Genomic DNA, 12395 nt, shown 5'->3' with positions numbered 1-12395 from the left:
TTAAAGAAGGAAGAGAAAGCTGGGGTAACTTTGGCGGGAATTTATCATGTTTTATTGGTTACTGCCAGAGTAAAACAAATACACACAAATATTCAATAATGTTTTATGTTAGTTTTATTCAACGTACTACACTTTTGTATGCAGCAGCAATAAGGCAAAATATTTACACATTGACCATTCAAATTTAAGAAATAAGTTCATTAATTCGTTTCTTTGTTCCTTCCTTGATATATCCTTTATATATACAAAGGATTTTACTGTAATATAATTTTCTGTTTCTGTAATTCCAGTTGTCCAGTCTGTTCTGCTTATTTTTACTATCTATTAAAAATAATATATTTATACCCATAATTTAAAAAAGAAACTAAAGTTAGGAGAGACCAAAGGCACTAAGTATAACTTATTGCTCCCATCTTGGAAGAAAGGATGGTTGGGGAAGGGCCAAAGCTCAATGGCAAGGCATATCCAGGTTCAATCCCTGGCACCTTCAGGTTGGGATGGGAATGCTGCCCCTATGAAACCCTGGAAAGCTGCTGCCTGCCAGTGTAGGCTACACTAAGCTAGATGGACCAATCGTCCAAATCAATATAAGATGGTGTCAGGAACGTGCTCCCCCCAGCACACCAGGAGAGTCAGCCTCGGAATTTGAGCTGAGTGAGGAATAGGTGGATCTGTAGATGAGAGTTGTCTGTCTGGTTTTAGAGAGAACAGCCAGGGGCGCCTCCTTTCCAGGGAAGAAGCAGTTAGTTTCCAAGGGGAGGAAGAGTTGGATGTCAGCCAAGGCGTTGCCAGGCAACCAGCAGATAAGACGGTGTCAGAGGCTGAGTTTTTTGAGGAAGAGGTCGCTTAGCCCCACAGTCCTAAAAATGAGGAGATTAGAGAGACCCTGAGAGCAATGGAAGGGAAGGCGATGAAGGGCGGGATTTTGGCGTTCTTCCTGTTGGGGGAGGAACGATGAGTCAGACTGAGCAACTAAATTGATGAGAGCAGGCAGATTCCCATGCTCTGAATTGTTTTTCTTTAATTAAACTTGTATAAAACTGACGGAGAGTCCTTGCTGCTTTATCAGGCTGCTGGCCTGCCAGAGATCATTATAGGTGGTTTCCTATGTCCTTCTTTAATGAATTGAATATGAAAAGTAATTAAGTAATTAAGTAATTAAGAGGGTGTTCAGGACAGACCTGAAGAACTGTGAGGGGATATTGAATTTTATTTTCCAACGTGTGTTCCGTCATGGAATAATAAAGGTAAAGGGACCCCTGACCATTAGGTCCAGTCGTGGCCAACTCTGGGGTTGTGGTGCTCATCTCACTTTATTGGCCGAGGGAGCCGGCGTACAGCTTCTGGGTCATGTGGCCAGCATGACTAAGCTGCTTCTGGCAACCCAGAGCAGCGCATGGAAACGCCATTTACCTTCCCGCCGGAGCGGTACCTATTTATATATACTTGCACTTTGATGTGCTTTTGAACTGCTAGGTTGGCAGGAGCTGGGACTGAGAAACGGGAGCTCACCCCATCACAGGGATTTGAACCACCGACCTTCTGATCAGCAAGTCCTAGGCTCTGTGGTTTAACCCACAGCACCACCTGCATCCCTTCATGGAATAATACAACATAATGAAAACAATAGAATAACACTTCTGCCATGGAACCCCAAGCAATATACATGCTGTTCCCAGGCAACATATATGTGGCTCCCACATGGCAATGGACCCATTACCAGGGACAGTCTTTTGTTTCAGGTATGCATCTCAAGCGACCACTTCAGAAAGGGCAACTGGATTCACCTGCCATAGCAAACCAGACAGCCTCTATGCGAAAGAATAAACAGAACACAAATCTGACATCAGAAATAGAAGCATTCACTAACACTAGACACCAGAACAAAATAATAATACCCCTCAATCTCTTTCCCTCCTCTTTCTTTTTCCTCTCTCCCTCCCCCCAATTGCAAGATGTCTAGGACAAAAGTGTCTCTTGCTGAGTGCAAATGAACTGTGAAAAAGACTCTATGAATGAAAGTGGAGACAATAGATGTACCTGTCCCTGTTTATCTGTTTGCTTTGTAAGGCAAAAATCTTTAATAAAAACTAATTAAAAAAGAAAAGAAATAGCAACATTCTAGAACCATGGAGAAAGCATTTCATAGAATGATGTAAGTTCTTGGGAGTCTTCCAGGATCTACAATGCAAGATGCAATGACAGCATTATTGACAGATGACTGTCCAGCCTCCCCTTAAATTACCTCTGGTGATGGAGAACCCGCCACCACCCTGGGCAGCCTGTTCCACTACTGAGCAGCTACTACCATCCAGCTACTACCATCCAGGCAAACAAGGGGGCATTGACCTAGTTCAAGGGCACATTTTAGCCCAGGTAAAGCACTTAAGGAGCATGTGGAGCAGGGTCAGAGAGATGAATGGTGTGGGAAGAAAGCTGTGTTTCCTGGGGGGAGAGCATAATAATAATAATAATAATAATAATAATAATAATAATAATAATTTGTTATTTATACCCTGCCCATCTGGCTGAGTTTCCCCAGCCACTCTGAGCGGCTCCCAATCAAGTGTTAAAAACAATACAGCATTAAATATTAAAAACTTCCGTAAACAGGGCAGATGTCTTTTAAAGAGAGTCTCGCATAGCTGTCAGACTCATCCCAGAATTACAGAAGCCATCCCTGCTTCTGATTGGTTCCGAAGATATCCCATTTTGGTTCCCAAGAGACTGCAGTCCCCAAAGATGCCCCCATTTGGGGGGACCACACTTTTGCACGAGTCACCTGGCGAGAGCATGGACCCACCAAAGACATGCATTTTGGGGGACCATGCTCTTGCACGAGTCACGTGACTCACTCGGGAGCACAGCCCAGAAAACGCACGTTATGATTTTCCTGTACAGCGTGTTGGAGAGTATGGTATTGAGGGCCAGACAAGAGGTTGGGGGGCACACGCACCCCCTGAGGCTGAGATTGCCCACGCCCTGCCTTCAATCCACAGCAGACACGGAGGCAGCGAAACAGCACAGTTTAGCTTTGAATTGCCCTCAGCTGAAGTGCGGACAAGCTCTCTTAGCTCTGCTTCAGTGCTCAGCTTATTGCAAAGTTTGTGTCTCCAAGCAGGTTGACGTGGTCAGGCAGAAAACCCGAGTGCTTGCCACTCCTCCATCACTGTCAATAAGCAAGATGGAAGGTCTTTACATCATTTCATTTACTATTTCAATGATTACATAGCTCATTGCCTTCCCATTGTTTCAGTGATGGATTTAATTAACTTCCAATTAATCACAGGGGGTGATATTTAATGCTCAGCCCGGCACCAAGCATGGTGTCACAGACCAAAGAATATATTTTGAAGGCTTTGGTAATCAAGAGGTCATAGAAGATAGATGCTCCCCACTGAAAGGCAGAGGAAGAAGATAAATTTGTGCATCCACTCCAGTCTGGCTAACTGTTTTAGGATAATTGTTTCGCATCCAGATTATAACTTTGCAGAAAAGGTCCACAGCGAGACAAAGAGAGAGACAGAAGGTGATAAATAACCAGGCTCTGCGAAAAGAGACTTCACCTGGTCATAATTCCTATCTGAAGCCAGCCGTGATGAACTCATCAGGGCATTCTGTTTGCAGGCCCTGATCAGTGGGCATAATGAAATCTCTACCAAAGAAAATTTTCACTTAAACAGAAGGACAGCCGGGAGGAAGAGAGAAAAAAATGCTAAGAGGGAATTTCATTATATTGTCATGATTACAAACATCCTAGAGATTAGAGAAGGTCTCCAGCTAAACCTCAGAATCCAAATAGCCTCTTCTGAGCTTAAGAGATGGGTATGGAATTTCTTCACCTTTTTATTGGCTGGTCAGATGCAAAAGAGGACAGCAGCCTTAAAGTTTAAGAGTTGTGTACACGACAGAGTTTCAGCAGAGGCACTGTATAGAGGAAGCCAGGGGAACAGAACCACCCCTCTCACACATGCACACACTCACCGATTCAAACGAAAAACCCAATGCAATGTTCCTCAGAAGCACCCACATCCCGACTCTGGGGTTGCGGTGCTCATCTCGCTTTATTGGCCGAGGGAGCCGGCGTACAGCTTCTGGCGAACCAGAGCAGCACACAGAAACGCCGTTTACCTTCCCGCTGGAGCGGTACCTATTTATCTACTTGCACTTTGACGTGCTTTCGAACTGCTAGGTGGGCAGGAGCAGGGACCGAGCAACGGGAGCTCACCCTGTCACGGGGATTCGAATCTCCAACCTTCTGATCGGCAAGTCCTAGGCTCTGTGGTTTAACCCACAGCGCCACCCATGTCCCTCCCTGGTTATTAAGAGATGTTAAATTGTAAAAACAACAAGACCACTCTGGAACGTTTTTGCAGTTTTCAGCAGGACTTCAAACTTTGCTATGCTTTTTGACTGTTATTGGTTCTTCTGGTAAAGCTCTCTTCCATATATTGCCTTCAAATTTTGTTTCGAAGGATCAGCAAAGGAACTTTTGCTTTCTGTATGACTCGAGCAGCAACTTGTCACACATTTTTAACTTGCTCCACCTTCCTTAATTTATTCTCTCTTCAGAGAGCTTTCCCCCAGCCATCCTTTAACAAGCATTTATTTACTGGGTGTGTGCAGATCAGTTTATGCAATCGATGGAATCAGATGCTGGAATTTACCATGGACTGTGCCACTTCTGGCTGCAGTGAAGGGGAGATTGCATGCTCTGCATCTCCTCGGTCAAGACACCTACCCCTTCCCTGCATGGAAAAAATAATATATCCAAAGTGGTGATGGATCTCCTTGGCAGAACACCTGCTTGGTATGCAGAAGGTCCAAACTTTAAGCCCTGGCATCTCCAGTTAGATCATGTAGGGGATGTTAGGGGCGACCTGTGGATGCAGGTTGAATTCCCAGCTTCTCCATGTATGCCTGGGAAAGACCCTCTTCCTGAAACCCTGGAGAGCTGCTGCCAACCAGGTCCCTATAGTTAAAGCTATGGTTTTCCCAGTAGTGATGTATGGAAGTGAGAGCTGGACCATCAAGAAGGCTGATCGCCGAAGAATGGATGCTTTTGAATTATGGTGCTGGAGGAGACTCTTGAGAGTCCCATGGACTGCAAGAAGATCAAACCTATCCATTCTTAAGGAAACCAGCCCTGAGTGCTCACTGGAAGGACAGATCCTGAAGCTGAGGCTCCAATACTTTGGCCACCTCATGAGAAGAGAAGACTCCCTGGAAAAGACCATGATCTTGGGAAAGATGGAGGGCACAAGGAGAAGGGGACAACAGAGGACGAGATGGCTGGACAGTGTTCTCAAAGCTACCAGCATGCGTTTGACCAAACTGCGGGAGGCAGTGGAAGACAGGAGTGCCTGGCGTGCTCTGGTTCATGGGGTCACGAAGAGTCGGACACGACTAAACGACTAAACAACAACAAGAAGATGGGCCAATGCTCTCAACCATGATGAGGCAGCTTCCTCTGTTCCTCTTTCTGCCCTGCAGCCTGAGAGTCGCTGCTAGTCAGAGTGGGCCACCCTGGGGTAGGTGAATGAGTAGCTTGACCTGTGATCATCTGCCTCACTTCTTTCCCACGGAGGTTTTAACTTTTTCCGAAAGACCTTGGAGTTTTCTCTCTGAAACCATAACTGTGCAACATGGCAACTGGCTCCACATAAATCAGCGTTTGCGTACGAGCGGGACCGAGCAAAGAAGCACCATCCTCATGAAGTCAGGGGATAATGCCTTTCTTTCCTGTGGCTAATCTGTGAGTACAAAGTAATTATCTTCCCAGTGACTTTAAATCTCTCTCTGTGGTATATTTTTTTCGCCCGTCCAACATGTCTTTACAACTCCTTCATCTGGCACACAGCTGGCATGCCTCACGGCAGATCTCTCTAAAGAGTGATTTAAAGTTGCTTTCCATCAATATTCAAACTAATGAACAAGAGGGATTGCACTGGAACAAGAAGCATCTTGACACATTGCACGGGAAGGAACACACTTGGTCAGCTGTGCCTTACAACTCTCCAACTGTTCCATCGCAGCCATCAGCAGCAGCTCAAAAGCCCCAAGAAGCTTGTTAATTTCTTGCCTCTTACCCAGGTGTCTTTTTTTCAGGAGTATGCGACACTCTCTTAATAAATGCTTTCCATTTTAATGGTTTCTTCATCGACACGAGGGGTGTTGGAATGGTGTTTCCGAGACCTCCTCAAAGATTATCAGGTGTTCTTCAACGAGAAGAAGAATAAAAAATGGCGGGCAGGCTTTTCTGGAACACAGCTTGCACACTGCTATCTGGTTTCCCAGGGAGGACCTTGCCATTGGGTAGAGGAAGGGCACTGTCTCGGCAGCTGTGGCTGGTACCAGTCGGGAACGGAAGGTCAGAAGGCAGGGAGGTCAACAGGAGGTGAAGACCGAGCCAATGATGGGCAGAGCCAACCAATTTTAGGTTGGTCCTCCTCCTCTTCCTTCCTGCTAAGTTTCTCAAGGGCAATGTTGAGGCTAATGAGAAGAAGCTGATAACCCAGGGTTGCCATATATCAAAAAGTGAGCTTTTTCTCTGTAAAATCTTTTTTAAAAAGGTTTTCTGAGCTATTTTTAATGCAAATGCCAAAATCAACACTTTGGACATGGGCTGCCGTACATCCAGATTTTCCCAGACATTTCAGTGATTTCCACCTGGATGCTGTTTGCAAGGGCCAAATGCCAGCTATGTCCAGGAAATTCCAGATACATGATGACTCTGTGATAGCCAGTGCAATCCCATGGACTAGTTGTGAGTAAGTGGCAGCCTGCAGTAAACCATATGAAATAAGTCGCGTTAACAGCATCTTTTCATCAGTAGGTCTTGCCTCTATGAAGCAGTTACAGAGACTGATACGATACGATAATCTTTTTTGTCATTGTCCAATACAGAACAATGAAATTGAAAAATCTACATAAGACATTCAACAAGCCTGCTAACCCAGCTATCCCAACCTGGTTAGTCCCCTAAAAACTCTGATACCGCATTTTTAAATACAATATACTCCCATACAGACTCCTTAAAGGTAAAGGGGACCCCTGACCATTAGGTCCAGTTGTGGCTGACTCTGGGGTTGTGGCACTCATCTCGCTTTATTGGCCAAGGGAGCCAGCGTACATGTGGCCAGCATGACTAAGCCGCTTCTGGCGAACCAGAGCAGTGCACAGAAACGCCGTTTACCTTCCCACCAGAGCAATATCTATTTATCTACTTGCACTTTGACGTGCTTTCGAACTGCTAGGTTGGCAGGAGCAGGGACCGAGCAACGGGAGCTCACCCCATCGCGGGGATTCGAACCGCCGACCTTCTGATCGGCAAGTCCTAGGCTCTGTGGTTTAACCCACAGCGTCACCCACGTCCCTTACAGACTCCTTATAATGCGCTTTAAATCAAAATCGCATTTGGGTAGAAACTGTTTCTCAGGTGGCTAGTCTTAGTCTTTATAACCCTCTACCTTCTTCAGGCAGAAGCTGAAAGAGATCATTTCCGGGGTGTGCAGTATCCTGCGCTATCTCTCTGAAGGTCCTTGCCTTCCCACAGTTGCCCAAGTCCCCTCTTCTCCAGGGTTTGCCCCATGCAACCTGAGACTTTATGCAAAAACTGTCATAACCTGTGAGAAACACCCCTCCTTTTTCTGGCAATTTAGGGTTTGTGTGTCTGTGAACAGGGGGCAAAATGTCCATCCATTCAGAGTGTGGGCAGGAAGCATTATCCCCATTCTGAACGGACTTTGTGAAATCATCACCTAGACAATCCTGTTGGCCACATGACCTCTTCATATAATCATGTTGGCTGCATGATCCCTGATTGGCGAGGAACACTTCCTCAAAAAAACCAACAACATCCATCCAGTTTTCAAATAAAAAATGGCACAGCAGACGCATCTGTTGATTGGGCAGCAAACAGCTTTGTGAATAAGAATGAAAATAGTAAGCGGGGCATTAGGGAACATTTGGTCACCCCCCAAGCAGTGAAAATATTTGCATGCAAGCATTAACTATAGACTACATGGCTGTCCCAGTCAGTGGAATATTTTACACAATGCCGTGGCGTTTGTGGAGCAGGAGCCCAAACCAGGTTCATTTCCTAAAGCAGATGAAAAGGACTCTTCTCTGATTAACTATCTCTTTCTTTGACCAGGAGACCAGAACAGTGCGCAAGGATAAATCCAGGTCATGCTCTTTGAAGTCAGATCAATAACTCAATCAGAAACAGGTAAGGCCTGAGTTCGACTCACATGTTGTCAGTCATGGAGTTTTCAGATCAAGCAGGTGTGATCAAATCCAGTCAATCTAAGGATGGGGGAGATGTGGAAAACAGGCATTGATCTCGACCCTCATTACAGTCGAAGGGATTCTTGCAAACACCTCGGAAAGGTCCCAAGACAGATGAGGAGCATGGAGATAATGTGGAATGGAAGACAGACAGCTATCTGGCAAATGGGGACGTTTCTCTACAGTGAAATAAGTATAGGGTACTACATCTTTAAGGTCTTATTATTTACACCTTCTATTCCATTTGTAGCTGAATCTAGATTTTCCTGATTCAAGTCCAAACACTCGCGTAGGTAAAGTAGCCAGGTACGCTCATGTAAGAACATAGGGAGAGCCCTGCTGGATCATGTGAAACACCTGAACATCCTTTTTGTCACAGCGGCCAAGCAGGGCTGCCTTCAGATGTCTTCTAGCTGTTGTAAAGTTACTTATTTCCTTGGCTTGGGGGTCACATAACTCCATACCCTCCAGCATTTCTGAATAGGGACATCCTAAGGAAAAGCAGGACATTCTGGGATCAAATCAGAAACCGGGACAGCTTCTGCAAATCCGGAACCTTTCTTGGAAAAAGGGACAATTGGAAGGTCTATCTATGACCTCCAAGGTCTCATTCCACTGGTCACTTGATACCATGTCAGACCACACTAGCATATATGTGATTTATTTTTATCCCCTCCACCCCCCACCATGTATAATTTGGCTTAAGCATTTATAAAGCCAAAATGACAAGCAAGGCTGAATCTTGCTTCATGGTGTTGTTCTGAGACTCACATGAGGAAACCGATTTAGAATGAACAGATTTTGAATGGTTCACTCCAAAAATACATGAGAACGAACAGTGAAGGGAAGGGTGACTCTGAGCATGTGCTGAGTGCTTTACCCTCATGGCTGAGTAACCACTGCCAGGCCTTAGGATTTCAAGGTCAGAGGCGGAGTCCTTGACACTTTCCATTTGGGGCCTTTCTGCTACTGCTTGATGCGAGTGTCTCTTCCATTCTCGCATACCGCAAGACAAGAGTTGTTAAATGACCGGTGTCATTTTGTTCCTGTCAAACACGAAAGACTGTCAAGGCAGACAACATGTTGAGACTGTAAAGAGAGCAGGAGCTCCAATAAAGAGGCCTTGTCAAATTTGTGGGGAAAGTGAACAAATCACTGTTTCCTCTGACAGTTGCGGGCATCTAGGAATTTTATACTTTTCAGAGTAGCTTTGCTACAGAACGCAATTTCCTCTTTCTCCAAGAAATACCAAGGCCAGAAAGACACACTGATACAACTCTCTCTCTCTCTCTCTCTCTCTCTCTCTCTCTCTCTCTCTCTCTCTCTCTGTGTGTGTGTGTGTGTCTAGAACCTTCCAGATTTCTTTTGTGGCTGCTCCATGTGGAGAACCATGGAACTGCAAGTGAAGAACCACAGAACTTAGTGAAGAACCTTAGCAGACTTTTTCACACACCGGTGAAAAAGAATTGTGTGGTGGCCCAAGGAGATAATGTTGTAGCTGTACATAAATGATATGGGCCAAAAATTACTTCTGGACATAGGAAACTGCCTTGTACTACGTCAGACTATTGGCCCAGCTCAATATTGCCTAGGCTCACTGACAGCAGGTCTGTTTCCAAGTCCTACCTAGAGATGCCAAGGTTGAACCGGAGACCTTTTACAATGTATGCGCTCTACTATAGCCAATCATCTGCAACTGTGGAAAGTGCCCATCACTGTCCTGAAATTTGAAGAACCACCCAAAATTGATTTTTAAATCAATCCTGTAATTTCTGGTTTTGGCATCATCTGCACACCAAACCAACCTGACCTGGGGAACACTTGATCTAGTCCTGAATCAATTTAGGGAGGAGCAGCTAAGGTTTAATTACGGTTTATTTGGTCCACCATCTTGATTCAGTGTGGTATCTGGCATCCAAATGCAGACAAAGACAGCCTTCTCCTCATTCACCTCAGGAATCCTCATGGGCAACAATATTTTCAGAGGCATCCACATTGGTGCAGCTTGGACCTCATACTGCTAAGTCATGCCCAAGTCATGTTTTGGTTCACCATTTTGATTCAAGATGGCACCTGGTATCCAAACACAGAAGATGATCACCCCCTACCTCTCAGGAACCCTCATGCTGAGTTGGGCAATATCTTGAAAAACGTCCTATAGAGAACTGAAGGAGAGTAGACAAACCACTTTCCAAAATATATTGTTAGGAATGATGATGATGATAATAATAATAATAATAATAATAATAATAATAATAATAATAATAATAATAATACATTTATTACTTATAACCTGGCCATCTGGCTGGGTTGCCCCAGCCACTCTGGGCAGCTTTCAGCAGGATATTAAAAACACAAGAAAACAGCAAACATTAAAAACTTCCCTAAACAGGGCTGCTTCAGATATCTTCTAAAAGTCAGATAGTTGTTTATTTCCTTGACATCTGGTGGGAGGGCATTCCACAGGGTGGGCACCACTTCCAAGAAGGCCCTCTGCCTGGTTCCCTGTAACCTCACTTCTCGCAGTGAGGGAACTGCCAGAAGGCCCTCAGAGCTGGACCTCAGTGTCCAGGCAGAACGATGGGGGTGGAGACGCTCCTTTAGGTTCAGATGAACCATGGACCTCCTAAAATGCCTATCAGCAGTGGTGGACTTTGGTGTCTGAAATTTTAGTGGTGCCCTGTGTGATGCCAAACATCCCACTCACCTCTCACTTTCCATTGGATGTCATCGTTGTGGTGCCTGCTGCAGCATCCCAGAAGCCCCATGCCGGGAGTGACCAAACCAGTTGAGCGCCCCTAGATCTATTAGCTATTAGCCCCAGCTGACTAATGATGGGAGTTGTAGTTCAAAACATCTGGAGGGCACCAGGTTGCAGAAGAAGAAGAGGAGGAGGAGTTTGGATTTGATATCCCGCTTTATCACTACCCGAAGGAGTCTCAAAGTGGCTAACATTCTCCTTTCCCTTCCTCCCCCACAACAAACACTCTGTGAGGTGAGTGGGGCTGAGAGACTTCAAAGAAGTGTGACTAGCCCAAGGTCACCCAGCAGCTGCATGTGGAGGAGCGGAGACGCGAACCCGGTTCCCCAGATTACGAGTTTACCGCTCTTAACCACTACACCACACTGGCTCTCCAGGCTGGTGTAACTCATAAAAACCTTCATCAACTCTCAACCATCCAGCACCTTCTCTCCACACACAGAGAAAGAGAAAGGGGAACTTGTGCCAGGGTGGGGGGCGGATTGAATTTCCAGCAGTTCAGCTCCATTCCCCTGAGTCTTTAAAATTCTCAGATTGAAATGGATGAATATGCAAGTGCCACTTATTGATGCCCTCCCATAAGCGGGGGGAACTCCTTTGAAATCATTGTGGAGGTAATTGTGAAGGAAGGGATATGCATAAAATTACTGCTGTGGTGCAATAAGGCTCATAAATCAGCTCACAACCAATCCATCTGCAACAACTGCAGCCCAGCTGATTCAAATACGTTTTTAAAAAGGAAATCACACTTAAACACGAACAGCTCACCCTCCCACATTTGTCTGGACGTGTTACTTCACATGTAAGAAACACACAGCATGTTTGTGTATCTATTATGTTTAAAAGGGTCATTTAGAGCCCAGTCGGGTAGAGCGTGGTGCTGATAGTGCCAAGGGTGCAGGTTCGATCTCCATATGGGACGGCTGTATATTCCTGCATTTCAAGTCCAGTCTACAATTCTATAATTCAAACTGTAGTCCTATGTTTACCTTCAAGCAGAGATATAGTAGTCCGCAGTTGCAGGGTGCCAAGGAATTTCTGCAGAAGGGTCCCTGTCTCCAACATATTAGAGCAGAGGTCAGCAAACTTTTTCAGCAGGGGGCCGGTCCACTGTCCCCTCAGACCTTGGGGGGGGACTATATTTTTTTGGGGGGGGAATGAATGAATTCCTATGCCCCACAAATAACCCAGAGATGCTTTTTAAATACAGTGGTACCTCGGGTTACAAACGCTTCAGGTTACAGACACTTCAGGTTACAGACTCCGCTAACCCAGAAATAGAACTTTGCTTCAGAATGAGAACAGAAATTGTGCAGCGGCAGCGGGAGGCCCATTAGCTAAAGTG

Source organism: Podarcis muralis, chromosome 9, assembly GCF_964188315.1.
Source record: "Podarcis muralis chromosome 9, rPodMur119.hap1.1, whole genome shotgun sequence".
Classification (NCBI taxonomy): domain Eukaryota; kingdom Metazoa; phylum Chordata; class Lepidosauria; order Squamata; family Lacertidae; genus Podarcis; species Podarcis muralis.
The sequence above is the reverse complement of the archived record's forward strand: the minus strand, read 5'-3'. Positions refer to the sequence as shown.